The sequence below is a fragment of the Babylonia areolata genome, chromosome 19, assembly GCF_041734735.1.
Source record: "Babylonia areolata isolate BAREFJ2019XMU chromosome 19, ASM4173473v1, whole genome shotgun sequence".
NCBI classification, from domain to species: domain Eukaryota; kingdom Metazoa; phylum Mollusca; class Gastropoda; order Neogastropoda; family Buccinidae; genus Babylonia; species Babylonia areolata.
In genome coordinates, this window is record NC_134894.1 from 38,204,204 (window position 1) to 38,215,674 (window position 11,471).

Genomic DNA, 11,471 nt, shown 5'->3' on the forward strand with positions numbered 1-11,471 from the left:
ACAACTTCGTAACAAGCCCGGGTATTTTAGACACATTTCTAATCTCGACAAGTTCGTTTTAAAATCCTCTACTATATTCGACAAACTTATATATATATATAATTAACATTTTCACCCGTTTGGGACTTTCTCACGTATGGTTTGTACTGCGGACGGGTAAAAATGTTAATTATAATATAAGAATGTCGAACCAGAGATGGTGCACAACTTTGTCACCAGCCGGTATACCCATTTGGGTAGATTTGGTTTCTGACTTCGACACCGAAGAGTGCACGGGTCAAAATGTTAATATTGCCGAACGAAGCCCTTCCCCGCCCACACTCTCCCGACAATGGACGTGTTGTGTTGAGCCCGGCCCACGCACAAGTGTACCCAGCCCCATCCGCCCGGTAAGATGCGGAAGCACTATTCAAGTTTTCCAATCTTGTCCGACGCACACTGACTGAAAGTACTTCCACGGCACCATTTGTGCCGAAACAGCTCGACATAAATTAGTCTTTTACGTACACGTGTTAACGGAATGAAACAATGTGTAGATCGACACCACCAAGTAGGTTTATTTTATTGTTCGTACAGTGTGTGGATATGTTTGAATTGAGTGCATTAAATGTTATGAATTTTACAGTGCTTTTGCCGTTTGGATGATTTCATGTGACAACGGGTTTGTTTAGTGTGTGTGTGTGTGTGTGTGTGTGTGTGTGTGCGTGCGTGCGTGCGTGCGTGCGTATGTGTGTGTGTGTGTGTGTGTCAGTGTGTGTGTGTGTCCGTCACCTGTTATGGATGTGTCGCGTGGGTGTATGTTTCTTGTTCAGCATGTTTCCTTGTGTTAATACCAGTGTGTTGACATTTTCTTATGTTGCAGAACTTTGAGCTTGAACTTAGCGACTTGGAATCAGACGGTGATGAGGCTGCCAACACAGCAGCGCAACTGAACATCCTGCACAACAGGCAGTGCGTGAATCACGTTCTGATACGGTCCGTTGCTGTTATTGTTGGATATGTTCGTGGATACTAAAGTGTACAATGTAAGTCGACTGAAAGCTTCAATGTAGTCTTATTGCTTCTGTATCGTATGTTCGCATGTTTGCTTTCTTTATTAACATCTTGAATGTCGACTTCCTCACATGGCATGAAGATTTACATGTCATTGGTAATGAATGCATGTATACACATACAGACACGGGCTGATGAGACAAGAGCTCGCATCCGACTCATGGATGCCCGACTAGGCACCCACAATGTGGACAGCGAGGAGGAATTTTGCCCCCCCCAAAAAATGCTCGCAAAGTCCTCCGCTGCCCAGCTGGCTGGAAGCCAGACACATCCAGCCAGCAGCACTGAAGTCCTGGTGGCCACTGGCCGTTGTAGATATTGTACATACTGTGAGTACCATTCTATTATTATATACTTTTTATTCATTTTATCACATGGAACGCCAATCAGTAAATCCGTCGAGTTGACAATCGCCGTAAGATACACCACCACATTTTTCGTTAAATCAGCATTTTGGGGGCGTGTTACATGCACCCCTCACAATCGAAACGTCTAACTTTAAAACCAATTTGCACATCAAATGCGTTCTCTCGAAAGGCACGAGGGTGGCGTTGCATGGCACGTGCATGTGCAACCTTCACGTGTAACTTGATTTTCATGTGTGGGATGGCATGAGCTTCATGTCGCATGCACATATGCGTGAATATGAAGATCTCCCATGAGAGTGCATTTTGAAAGCTGTGACGTCCACTGCACAACGTATGTCTCATTTGCCGTTCATTCCGTCTTCATCAAGTCCAACAGCGGGTCTGCATCAGACAATTACCAAAGGCGTCGTCGCCGGAATGCAGATATCGGTAAACTGTGCACGATATCACCGACATTATTGGCCCTGCCACACTTCGGCCACATCGAATTCGAAGATTATTTTGGACTGAAAACAGTTCATTTCGAGCGACTAATTGTTTGCGCATTTGTATTCGAAAATGGCCTCAACCAGGTCATTATTTTTTCTGAAATGGGCCGACCTCATGGGTTTGTGCCGAGACGTTTCAGCAAGAAGGCACATGGACAACTTTGTCCGCTACTTCGAAGAAGGACGCTACGATGGCTCATTGTATGCATACAATGTCACAAAACCAGTACCGGTATCTCGACGGCACTTCGCGCCATTATCAGCATCGAAGCCGGCGACAGTATGTGCATACCGGTAAGTACAATCATTCTCTTAAACTTGCAGCGTCGTATACTTTCCTCTATTCGATTCGCGCGAAACACAGTGCACTTCTTTCCGTCTACATTTTACCAATCTGTATCAGCTTAAAAGTGATTTACGCACTGTGAACGACTCTGACAAACGGGCGAAATCGAAAATACCCGTCCGTGACATTTTCTCCTTCACTTTGCGTATCCCCCATTCTTTCCAAGCCCATTGCTAGGTGCATGGAATGCCCCCAAAAGCATCCCTTTTAAGACACCTTAATGATCGGGCCAAGTTTCATTTAAAATTGTCTACTATAATAGACATTTCTCTATATATCTAATTAACAATTTTGCTCGTTTTTTAGTTTCTTCATGTATGTTTTGTACTGCCGACGGGCAAACATGTTAATTAGAATATAAGAATGTCTAACCATAATTGGTTACCATGTTCGGCCAAAACGGGTATACACATTTGGGTACACAGTGATTTCGACTTCAATACAGAAGAGTCGACGGGCAAAATTGTTAATATTGCGTTGTTCTCCCATGTCTGTTCCCCCAAATTTTATTTCAGCCAGGTCTAAGTTCGCCCTGGTCTGTGTTCCCCCAGGTATAATCATGTTCCCCCAGGTATATGCTCCCCCCCCAAATACAATTCCCCATGTCTATGTTACCCATTAGCTGACCACTATTGGCCACAGTCACAAAGTGCTCAGACTGCATAATGTCAAATCTGCGCATTATGATGTGACAGGTGTTTGACCATTGCTGGCTGCTGTTGACTATTGTTGGTCATTACTGACCATTATTCGCCATTGCTGACCACTGCATAAAATCTTCCTATTGCGATGTTTTGTCACGTGAGCATTTTCATGACGTCCTGGTGGTTTGTTGTTTTTTAGCTGACACTGCTGACCAGACTAGCATTGGCTGCTGATCACGAGCCACCACTAACTTCTTACCACCACTTATCACTGCTGACTACTACTGAACACTGCTAGCCACCACTGACCAAGGACAGATTGGAAGAATAGGTAATGCCTAAAATCTTAATCCTTGAATAAAAAACGTTTTGAGTTCTGAGTTCTGACTACTGTATCCTGACAACTGACCATTATTGACCATTGCCAACAACTAGTTAACCATGGCTGCCCACTTACCACTATTGACCACTGCTGCCTGCTGACAACCACTGACCTCTGATCACTGACAACCAGTAACCACTGACCACAACCGACTACAAACCGACTCCTGACCACCACTGTCAACCGCTGACTACTGCTGACTACTGACCACCAATACCCACCACTAACCGCTGACAACCACTGAGCACCACTTACGACCATTTACCACTGTTGAGCATCACTTTCCACTGTTGAGCATCACTGACCACTATACACTGACCATTACTGATCACAACAGACCATCACTGACCACAACTTATACTGCTGACCATTAACCACTGCTGAGCACCACTGACCACTATTGGCCGCTGACCACCACTGACCATCGCTGATCACCGCTGACCTCCACTGACTACTGATCACTGCTGACTACTGCTGAACAGCACACAAAAGTATATACATGATTAAACAGACATGGGGTGGGGGTGGGGAGACGTAGACCTGGAGGAATATAGACCTAGGGGAACATAGTCCTTGGGAAACAGAGACCAAACTAACAATGTTTTGGGGGAACATAGACCTGGGGAACTTGGATCTGGGGGAACTTAGACATGGGGGAACACAGACCTGCATCCCAAACAACTGTACACATTTGGTTGTCTTATCCAACTGTTTTCGGAACTAATTAGTAGTCTGTGCATAATTTAGCAAAGGAATGAATGGCAGATATTTGGTCTATTCATGAATACTTTCCCTCCAAATATATCTTTTGCAGCGCTGAATGAAATGTAAAAAAAAAAGTATTTCAGAGTGTCTTGTTACAGAACAATGGATCGAGGTCATGAGAAAAATGGTACTCCAGACTTTTCACATTTCTTTAGAGTTGGCATTTCCCAATATTATCTGGCTGTCAGAATAGCTGTCCATCTTTCTGTTGTCATTATCATTGTCATTGTATTGTATTACGTTTTTTTTGTCAAACATATTTTTTGGTGTGAAATTTGGACTGCTCTCCGGGGAGAACGCTTCGCTATACTGAGAGTGCCACCTCTTTTTTTTTTCTTTTTTTTCTGCATGCGATTTTATTTGTTTTCCTACCGAAATAAGTTTTTCTACAGAATTTTGCCTGGGACAACCTTTTTGCTACTGTGGGTTCTTTTACGTGTGCTAAGTGCATGCTGCACACGGGACCTCGGTCTATCATCTCATCTGAATGATTAGCGTCCAGACCACTCAGTGGAGGGGGAGAAAATACTGGCGACTATGGGATTTGAACCAGTGCGCTCAGATTTTATCACTTAGACGAACGCGTTACTACTAGGCCGGCACTCCACTTATTAGTCTTGTTCCGCTGGGCAGATCTTTTGAACTGGCACTGTCAGATGGAGAGAGCAGCCACCCTGACGCCAGTGACGGGGTCGACCCCAGTGGACGTGCTGACCGTGCAGAACCGGGAGAGGGATGACAGTGGTGACCCAGGACAGTGCCACCTGTCTTCGAGGTCAGCTCCACACCACAAGCTGCCCGTGCAAGATCACCTTTCTCAACAGGTCAGTCCGAACTTGGCATTGCATTCTGTGTTTCTCATGGCTTCACTGTTCAGATGAATGGTCAGTCCAGGGGGGTCCTAGGTGGTAATAGGTCAGTGTGAACTCCCATGAGACAATTCCCACAGGGCCTCTAGTGGTTTCAGTTTTTCTTTCTCCTCTTTGTGTTTCTGGTCATTATGCCATCTCAACAGTCTGACCACTCACCACACTGACCACTCACCACACTGGCCACTTACCAATCTGACAATTTACCACTGACCATTCACCATTCACAAGTCACCACACTGACACTGACAAGTCACCACACTGACACTGACAAGTCACCACACTGACACTGACCAGACACCATATTGACCACTCACCACACTGACCATTCACCATATTGACCATTCACCAGCCCGACCCCATTCGCCACCCTGACCGCTCACCACGCTGACCCCATTCGCCACCCTGACCCCATTCACCACACTGACCGCTCACCACCCTGACCATTCACCACCCTGACCCCATTCGCCACCCTGACCCCATTCACCACACTGACCGCTCACCACCCTGACCATTCACCACCCTGACCCCATTCACCACACTGACCGCTCACCACCCTGACCACTCACCACCCTGACCCCATTCACCACACTGACCGCTCACCACCCTGACCACTCATCACCCTGACCATTCACCACAATGACCCCATTCACCACCCTGACCGCTCACCACCCTGACCACTCATCACCCTGACCATTCACCACAATGACCCCATTCACCACACTGACCGCTCACCACCCTGACCATTCACCACCCTGACCATTCACCACACTGACCCCACTCACCACACTGACCCTGACCATTCATCACCCTGACCACTCACCACACTGACCCTGACCATTCATCACCCTGACCACTCACCACCCTGACCATTCATCACCCTGACCACTCACCACACTGACCCTGACCATTCACCACCCTGACCCTGACCATTCACCACCCTGACCACTCACCACACTGACCATTTACCACACTGACCACTCAACACATTGACCATTCACTACAATGACTTCTGACTACAGACCACTCACCACACTGACCACTCACCACGATGACTTCTGACCACAGACCACTCACCACACTGACCACTCACCACGATGACTTCTGACCACTGACCACTCACCACACACCACACTGACCACCCAACACATTGACCATTCACCACAATGACTTATGACCACAGACCACTCACCACACTCACCGTTCACAATGACCACTCACCATACTGACCCCACTCACCACACTGACCCCACTCACCACACTGACCCCATTCACCACACTGACCACTCACCACACACCCCACTGACCCCACTGACTGTTCCCCACACTGACCATTCACCATTCACCACACTGACCACTCACCACCCTGACCATTCACCACCCTGACCCCATTCGCCACCCTGACCCCATTCACCACACTGACCGCTCACCACCCTGACCATTCACCACCCTGACCCCATTCACCACACTGACCGCTCACCACCCTGACCACTCACCACCCTGACCACTCACCACCCTGACCCCATTCACCACACTGACCGCTCACCACCCTGACCACTCATCACCCTGACCATTCACCACAATGACCCCATTCACCACCCTGACCGCTCACCACCCTGACCACTCATCACCCTGACCATTCACCACAATGACCCCATTCACCACAGTGACCGCTCACCACCCTGACTACTCATCACCCTGACTATTCACCACAATGACCCCATTCACCACACTGACCGCTCACCACCCTGACCACTCATCACCCTGACCATTCACCACAATGACCCGATTCACCACACTGACCGCTCACCACCCTGACCCCATTCACCACACTGACCGCTCACCACCCTGACCACTCACAACCCTGACCACTCATCTCCCTGACCATTCACCACACTGACCCCACTCACCACACTGACCCTGACCATTCACCACCCTGACCATTCACCACACTGACCCCACTCACCACACTGACCCTGACCATTCATCACCCTGACCATTCACCACACTGACCATTTACCACACTGACCACTCACACACTGACCCTGACATTCACCACCCTGACCACTCACCACACTGACCCTGACCACTACCACTCACCACACTGACCCTGACCACTCACCACACTAATCATCACCACACTGACCATCCACTGCTGACAAATCACCGCACTGGCCGTTCACCACGCTGACCATTTCACCGCACTGACTAATCGCCAGTTTTTAATTGGACAATACTCGCATAATTTGCGTCCTAACTTTATCTATTTTGCATACTTGTTGATGATACCCTAAGGTTACTGTATTAACAATTGCAATGAATTTGGTTTCTCAATCACTGAGAAAATGTGTGTGTGTGTGTGTGTGTGTGTGTGTGTGTGTGTGTGTGTGAGAGAGAGAGAGAGAGAGAGAGAGAGAGAGAGAGAGACGCAGCACACGTAAACCCGGCTAATATGATATCACAATAACACATCATTGGGTTCAAAATAATTAAAATTGAGACTTTTACAAATTTCGCATCTTTGAAGTCTTCATCTTTGCTGTTAAGTATTTTAGCATAAAACTGTAATATTGGTATTGCTGCACACAGTCATCACTTAAGTTGCAATGTTCAGTAAAAAAATCAGCCAGTGATGTGGCCAAACACTCCATGACTGAAGTTAGTAAACATAGTTCTGATCTGGGATCTAAAGCTGAAGTTCAAAAGATTCTTCAGCATAATGGGAAATACTTTTTGTTCAAACACAAATGTGGCCTTTGTCTCTCATTTGAACGTTCACTGTCGACGTTGACTCTGCTCTCCAGTGGCATAACGTCACTTCTCCACTTGCCATTCTCGAGCAGAGAGAAAATGTGATTTTTCCAGTGCTTTTTTCATGTAGAAATGTTTAGTTTAATTAATTCTGAATCTTTTGACACCACATGCATGTTCAAGATAATTGTTCTAAAATTACAAGCAAGCAAATGAATGTTTTTCCATGAGCCGAATTCTCCATTTTTGTTCTTTTCGGGCACACCGACTTTGAAAAAAAAACATTACTATGACAGATCAATTGTTTTTTTTTTTAAGTAGTCCGATTTAAGCTGGGTTTTCGCTTGCTGCCTCACACACACACACACGATAGATAGATAGATAGATAATTTCATATATATTGAATGTTTTTTTATATCTGTTGTGCAGAGTTGAAGCAGATAACAGAGCCTCCAGGAGACACACCGAAATGTAGTGGGCCCTTACAGCTGTGACCCAGGATGCTCACACAGGGGAAACATCCAGACCTCCCAGCAGCATCTGAAGGGGAGAATCATTTTAGTATGGATTGGTGGTGGGGTGGGTTTTTTTTTTTTTTGGGTGTGTGTGTTTTGTTTTTTTTCCCCTAAAGTTCTGAGAGTGTCTTAAATTTACATTGCTATTTATTGATGGGTTTGAATGGATGATCACTAGTGAAGTATTGATGAAATCAGACTGGACAATGCCAGAGTTGAGAGACATAATCGGGTTTGAACTGGACCCTAAAATGAATGGCCTTTTATGCCATGCAGTCATCATGACCCCAGTGTTTCGATTTACCCTAACCTCCCATCCACATCTGTGGTGAGTTTCTGTCGAAGTCTTAAACATCAGCAGATTCTTTCACTGGCAGTTTAACTGGATGGATGTGGTGGCTGTCTCCACTATGGGGGTGACATAGTCATGCTCCATGACCATTCAGCTGTGGTATGGTCTCCAGTAAAAGGGGTGTAGTAGTTGGTGTCCCACGTATTTTGGATTATAATAACCGCTACTGAACACCACCGAAAGTGACTCGGTCACAGCAGTGTTTAACAGCAAAAGTTATCAGTGTACTGCTGGCATTGCAAAGTTCCCTCACCCCTTCCAAAATTTGTGAATGTCCGTGATGATCGGAAAAAGGATGGAAAGCAGGAAAAAGGTGCAAGTGAAGAGTTTGTCAGCTTGAAAGCATGCACATGTGTGTCAGATTTGTGTGCACACATGAGCATGTAAGATTGGTCCAAGACCCACAAATGCACGTTTTCAAACTGGTGCACTTCCCATTCACCTTTTTCCTGTCTACCATTCATTTTCATTGCATTGGTACAGGTGCTAGTCCTGCCAGCAGAAAATGAGGGTGGGTGGGTCGGTAACTCGAGCTTGAATTGTCATTGAAACTGGTCAACTCAGTGGTCCTCATCTGTATTTGTCAAAAGATAAAAATCGAGGTCACTGGGTCATTCACGTTGTGTGGCATGATCATTTCAAATTAAGGGCTACTTCCATAACCTGCTTGTGAAGGGGGGCCTGGCTAGGGGGCCGGGGGGTTAAACTTGTGATTTACTATGGGGAGGAACGGCCATTTCACAAAGTTGGACTTAGTATATACAGGATTGGCCTTCCTCCTTTTTTTTTTTTTTTTTTTTTTGGGGGGGGGGGGGGGGGTTATATATTAAGCTTAACATTTTCTTGCAAAATGTTTCTCACCTTTATACTTGTCATTTGAAATGATTTGATTAAAAGTTCATTTGTTATTCTGTTTGTTGAATTGCATTTCAGTTTTCCAAATTATGTAAAGTCCAACTTTGTGATTTGGCCGTTCCTCCCCCCTAGTCATTTTTTTCGCATTCAGAATAAAGAAAATCCACCCTGCCATATCCATTCAGCATTCAGTTTATTTTTCTCACTGCTCACATATCAATAGGAAAACTGCTGTTCAAACAAGTTATGGGACTTAACAAATACACAAGTCATGTAGATTTTACACAAAACCAGTTAAAAAATAAGCATGGTAATGCTACAAAAATGAGTCAAGTAGGTGCCACTGTGTTCCCGACAAATCCTTGGATGCTACACTACATCTGCTAGGCAGATGCCCGACAGCAGCATAACCCAACACGCTAGTGAGGCCTGCATGCATATATTTGTGTACATGTCAGTGGATTTCTTGTACACTTTTGCCACAGGACAGCATTCATGTTACCATGGGATCTTTTTTAATGTTCCAAGTGCATGCTGCACAAAGACCTCTATTGTCTAAACTGGACGCTCAGTTTGATTTACCAATTAAACTTGGGAGAACAGTCAAAACCAAGGTTCAAACCCACACCCTCACGGACACTGTATTGGTAGATAACTATCTTAACCATTCTGCCACCCCCTCTGATTTAAAGGGAGCAACATGCCGACAATTGACGCCTAATAAGCATGTTGGGTTATGCTGCTGTCAGGTATCTGCATAGCAGATGTGTAGCATAAATAGATTTGTCTGAACACAGTTACACCTTGAGATAAAACAGTTTGAAAAATAGCTAAATTGGCATTTAAAACACACACACACACAGGTCCTCCATCACTAAAGCATTACTTTGCCAAATATTGTCAGTGATCTTTTGCCCCATGACAGTGTGCTTCGTCCATGGTCCTACAGGCCAAGGGAAACAACTGGTGGAAGGCCCAGATCTGGACCTGCCAACCCCACCCCTTAAGTCTACATCTGAATGAATGAACATATTACCCAAACTGCTACATCAAATTCATATTCTGTACATGTCATTTTACAAAGCTACAGCATGTAACACGAAGGTGCCAACCCTGAAATCCATTTCTAACTTTTTTTTCTTCAACTCTTCTTAGCATCATTTCATTTATAGTGATAGGTGACCAAGACAGTGTACACAGAACATGTACACAATCTTAAGTCACAAACATGGATGACATTTTTTGTGTGAGGATATATTTTCACATGTGAATTATGTCTTGACTGTTCTTGATTTGTTTTTCTCAAAGCTTCAATGGGTGACAATGTGCACTGTGACCAGCTGAAATCAGTCACATGCCTTGGAAACCATTTATAATCAGGCCACAACAGTGTTTTATTTCTGACCATAAAGGAAACTGGCAAACACTCGACAAAAGAAAAATTAGTTATTCACTGAAGTAAAATCATCAAACTATTTCTTTCCTTCTTATTCTTGAGCAAAGTCAATGTTTCCACCAAGTACTTTTACATCACTGTGGTAGGGTAGGGTAGGGTTGGTATGGCTGGCACCTCTGGTTCATGTTGTAAGTTAAGCTGTCAATTCAGAAATGACAGCAAATTCTGATACTGCAAAACTGAAAAATCTATTTCTAAATCATCCGTACAGCAACAGCAAAATTGGAAATTGTGTTTTTTTTCCTGCAAATAACTGCATATGTTTCTTGGTATGAACAACATTCTCAAAAGTGGACCTAACACAAGGATACAGGCCTGGTCACTGCATGAAAACTGTCAAGTCTGGCCCAATGTAGTGGACCTTGTGAAACTTCGGGGTCAGGTGGAGTCCTTGTAGCGAACTGCAGACTGCAGCAAATCTTAAAATGAATTTTTGTATGGCAACTGGAACACAGAGGACAACATGGGGAAAATACACACCTTGTCACCACATGGGCATCAACATAGGGGAACACAGACCTAGTCACTGTATGTAAACTGGGCATCAACGTGGGGGGATACAGACCTGGTCACTGTATGTAAACTGGACATCAACATGGGGGGATACAGATCTAGTCACTGTATGTA

At 45.1% G+C, this 11,471-nt stretch overlaps 1 protein-coding gene and 1 long non-coding RNA gene across 3 annotated transcripts in view; one reads left to right on the forward strand and one right to left on the reverse strand.

The window, feature by feature from the left end:
- Positions 1-296: 296 nt before the first annotated feature.
- On the forward strand, positions 297-8,258 carry LOC143293830 (uncharacterized). The gene is made up of 4 exons (XR_013056808.1): positions 297-389; positions 863-1,025; positions 4,680-4,870; positions 8,096-8,258. It is a non-coding gene; the product is annotated as an uncharacterized LOC143293830 (long non-coding RNA).
- A 1,306-nt stretch (positions 8,259-9,564) lies between these two features.
- Positions 9,565-11,471, reverse strand: part of LOC143293676 (integrin alpha-8-like) — a 255,395-nt gene continuing 253,488 nt past the window's right edge. For both annotated transcript variants that reach the window (XM_076604833.1, XM_076604832.1), the window contains exon 33: positions 9,565-11,455. The gene's annotated coding sequence lies outside the window, so the exon portion shown is untranslated. The remainder of the gene's footprint in view (positions 11,456-11,471) is intronic.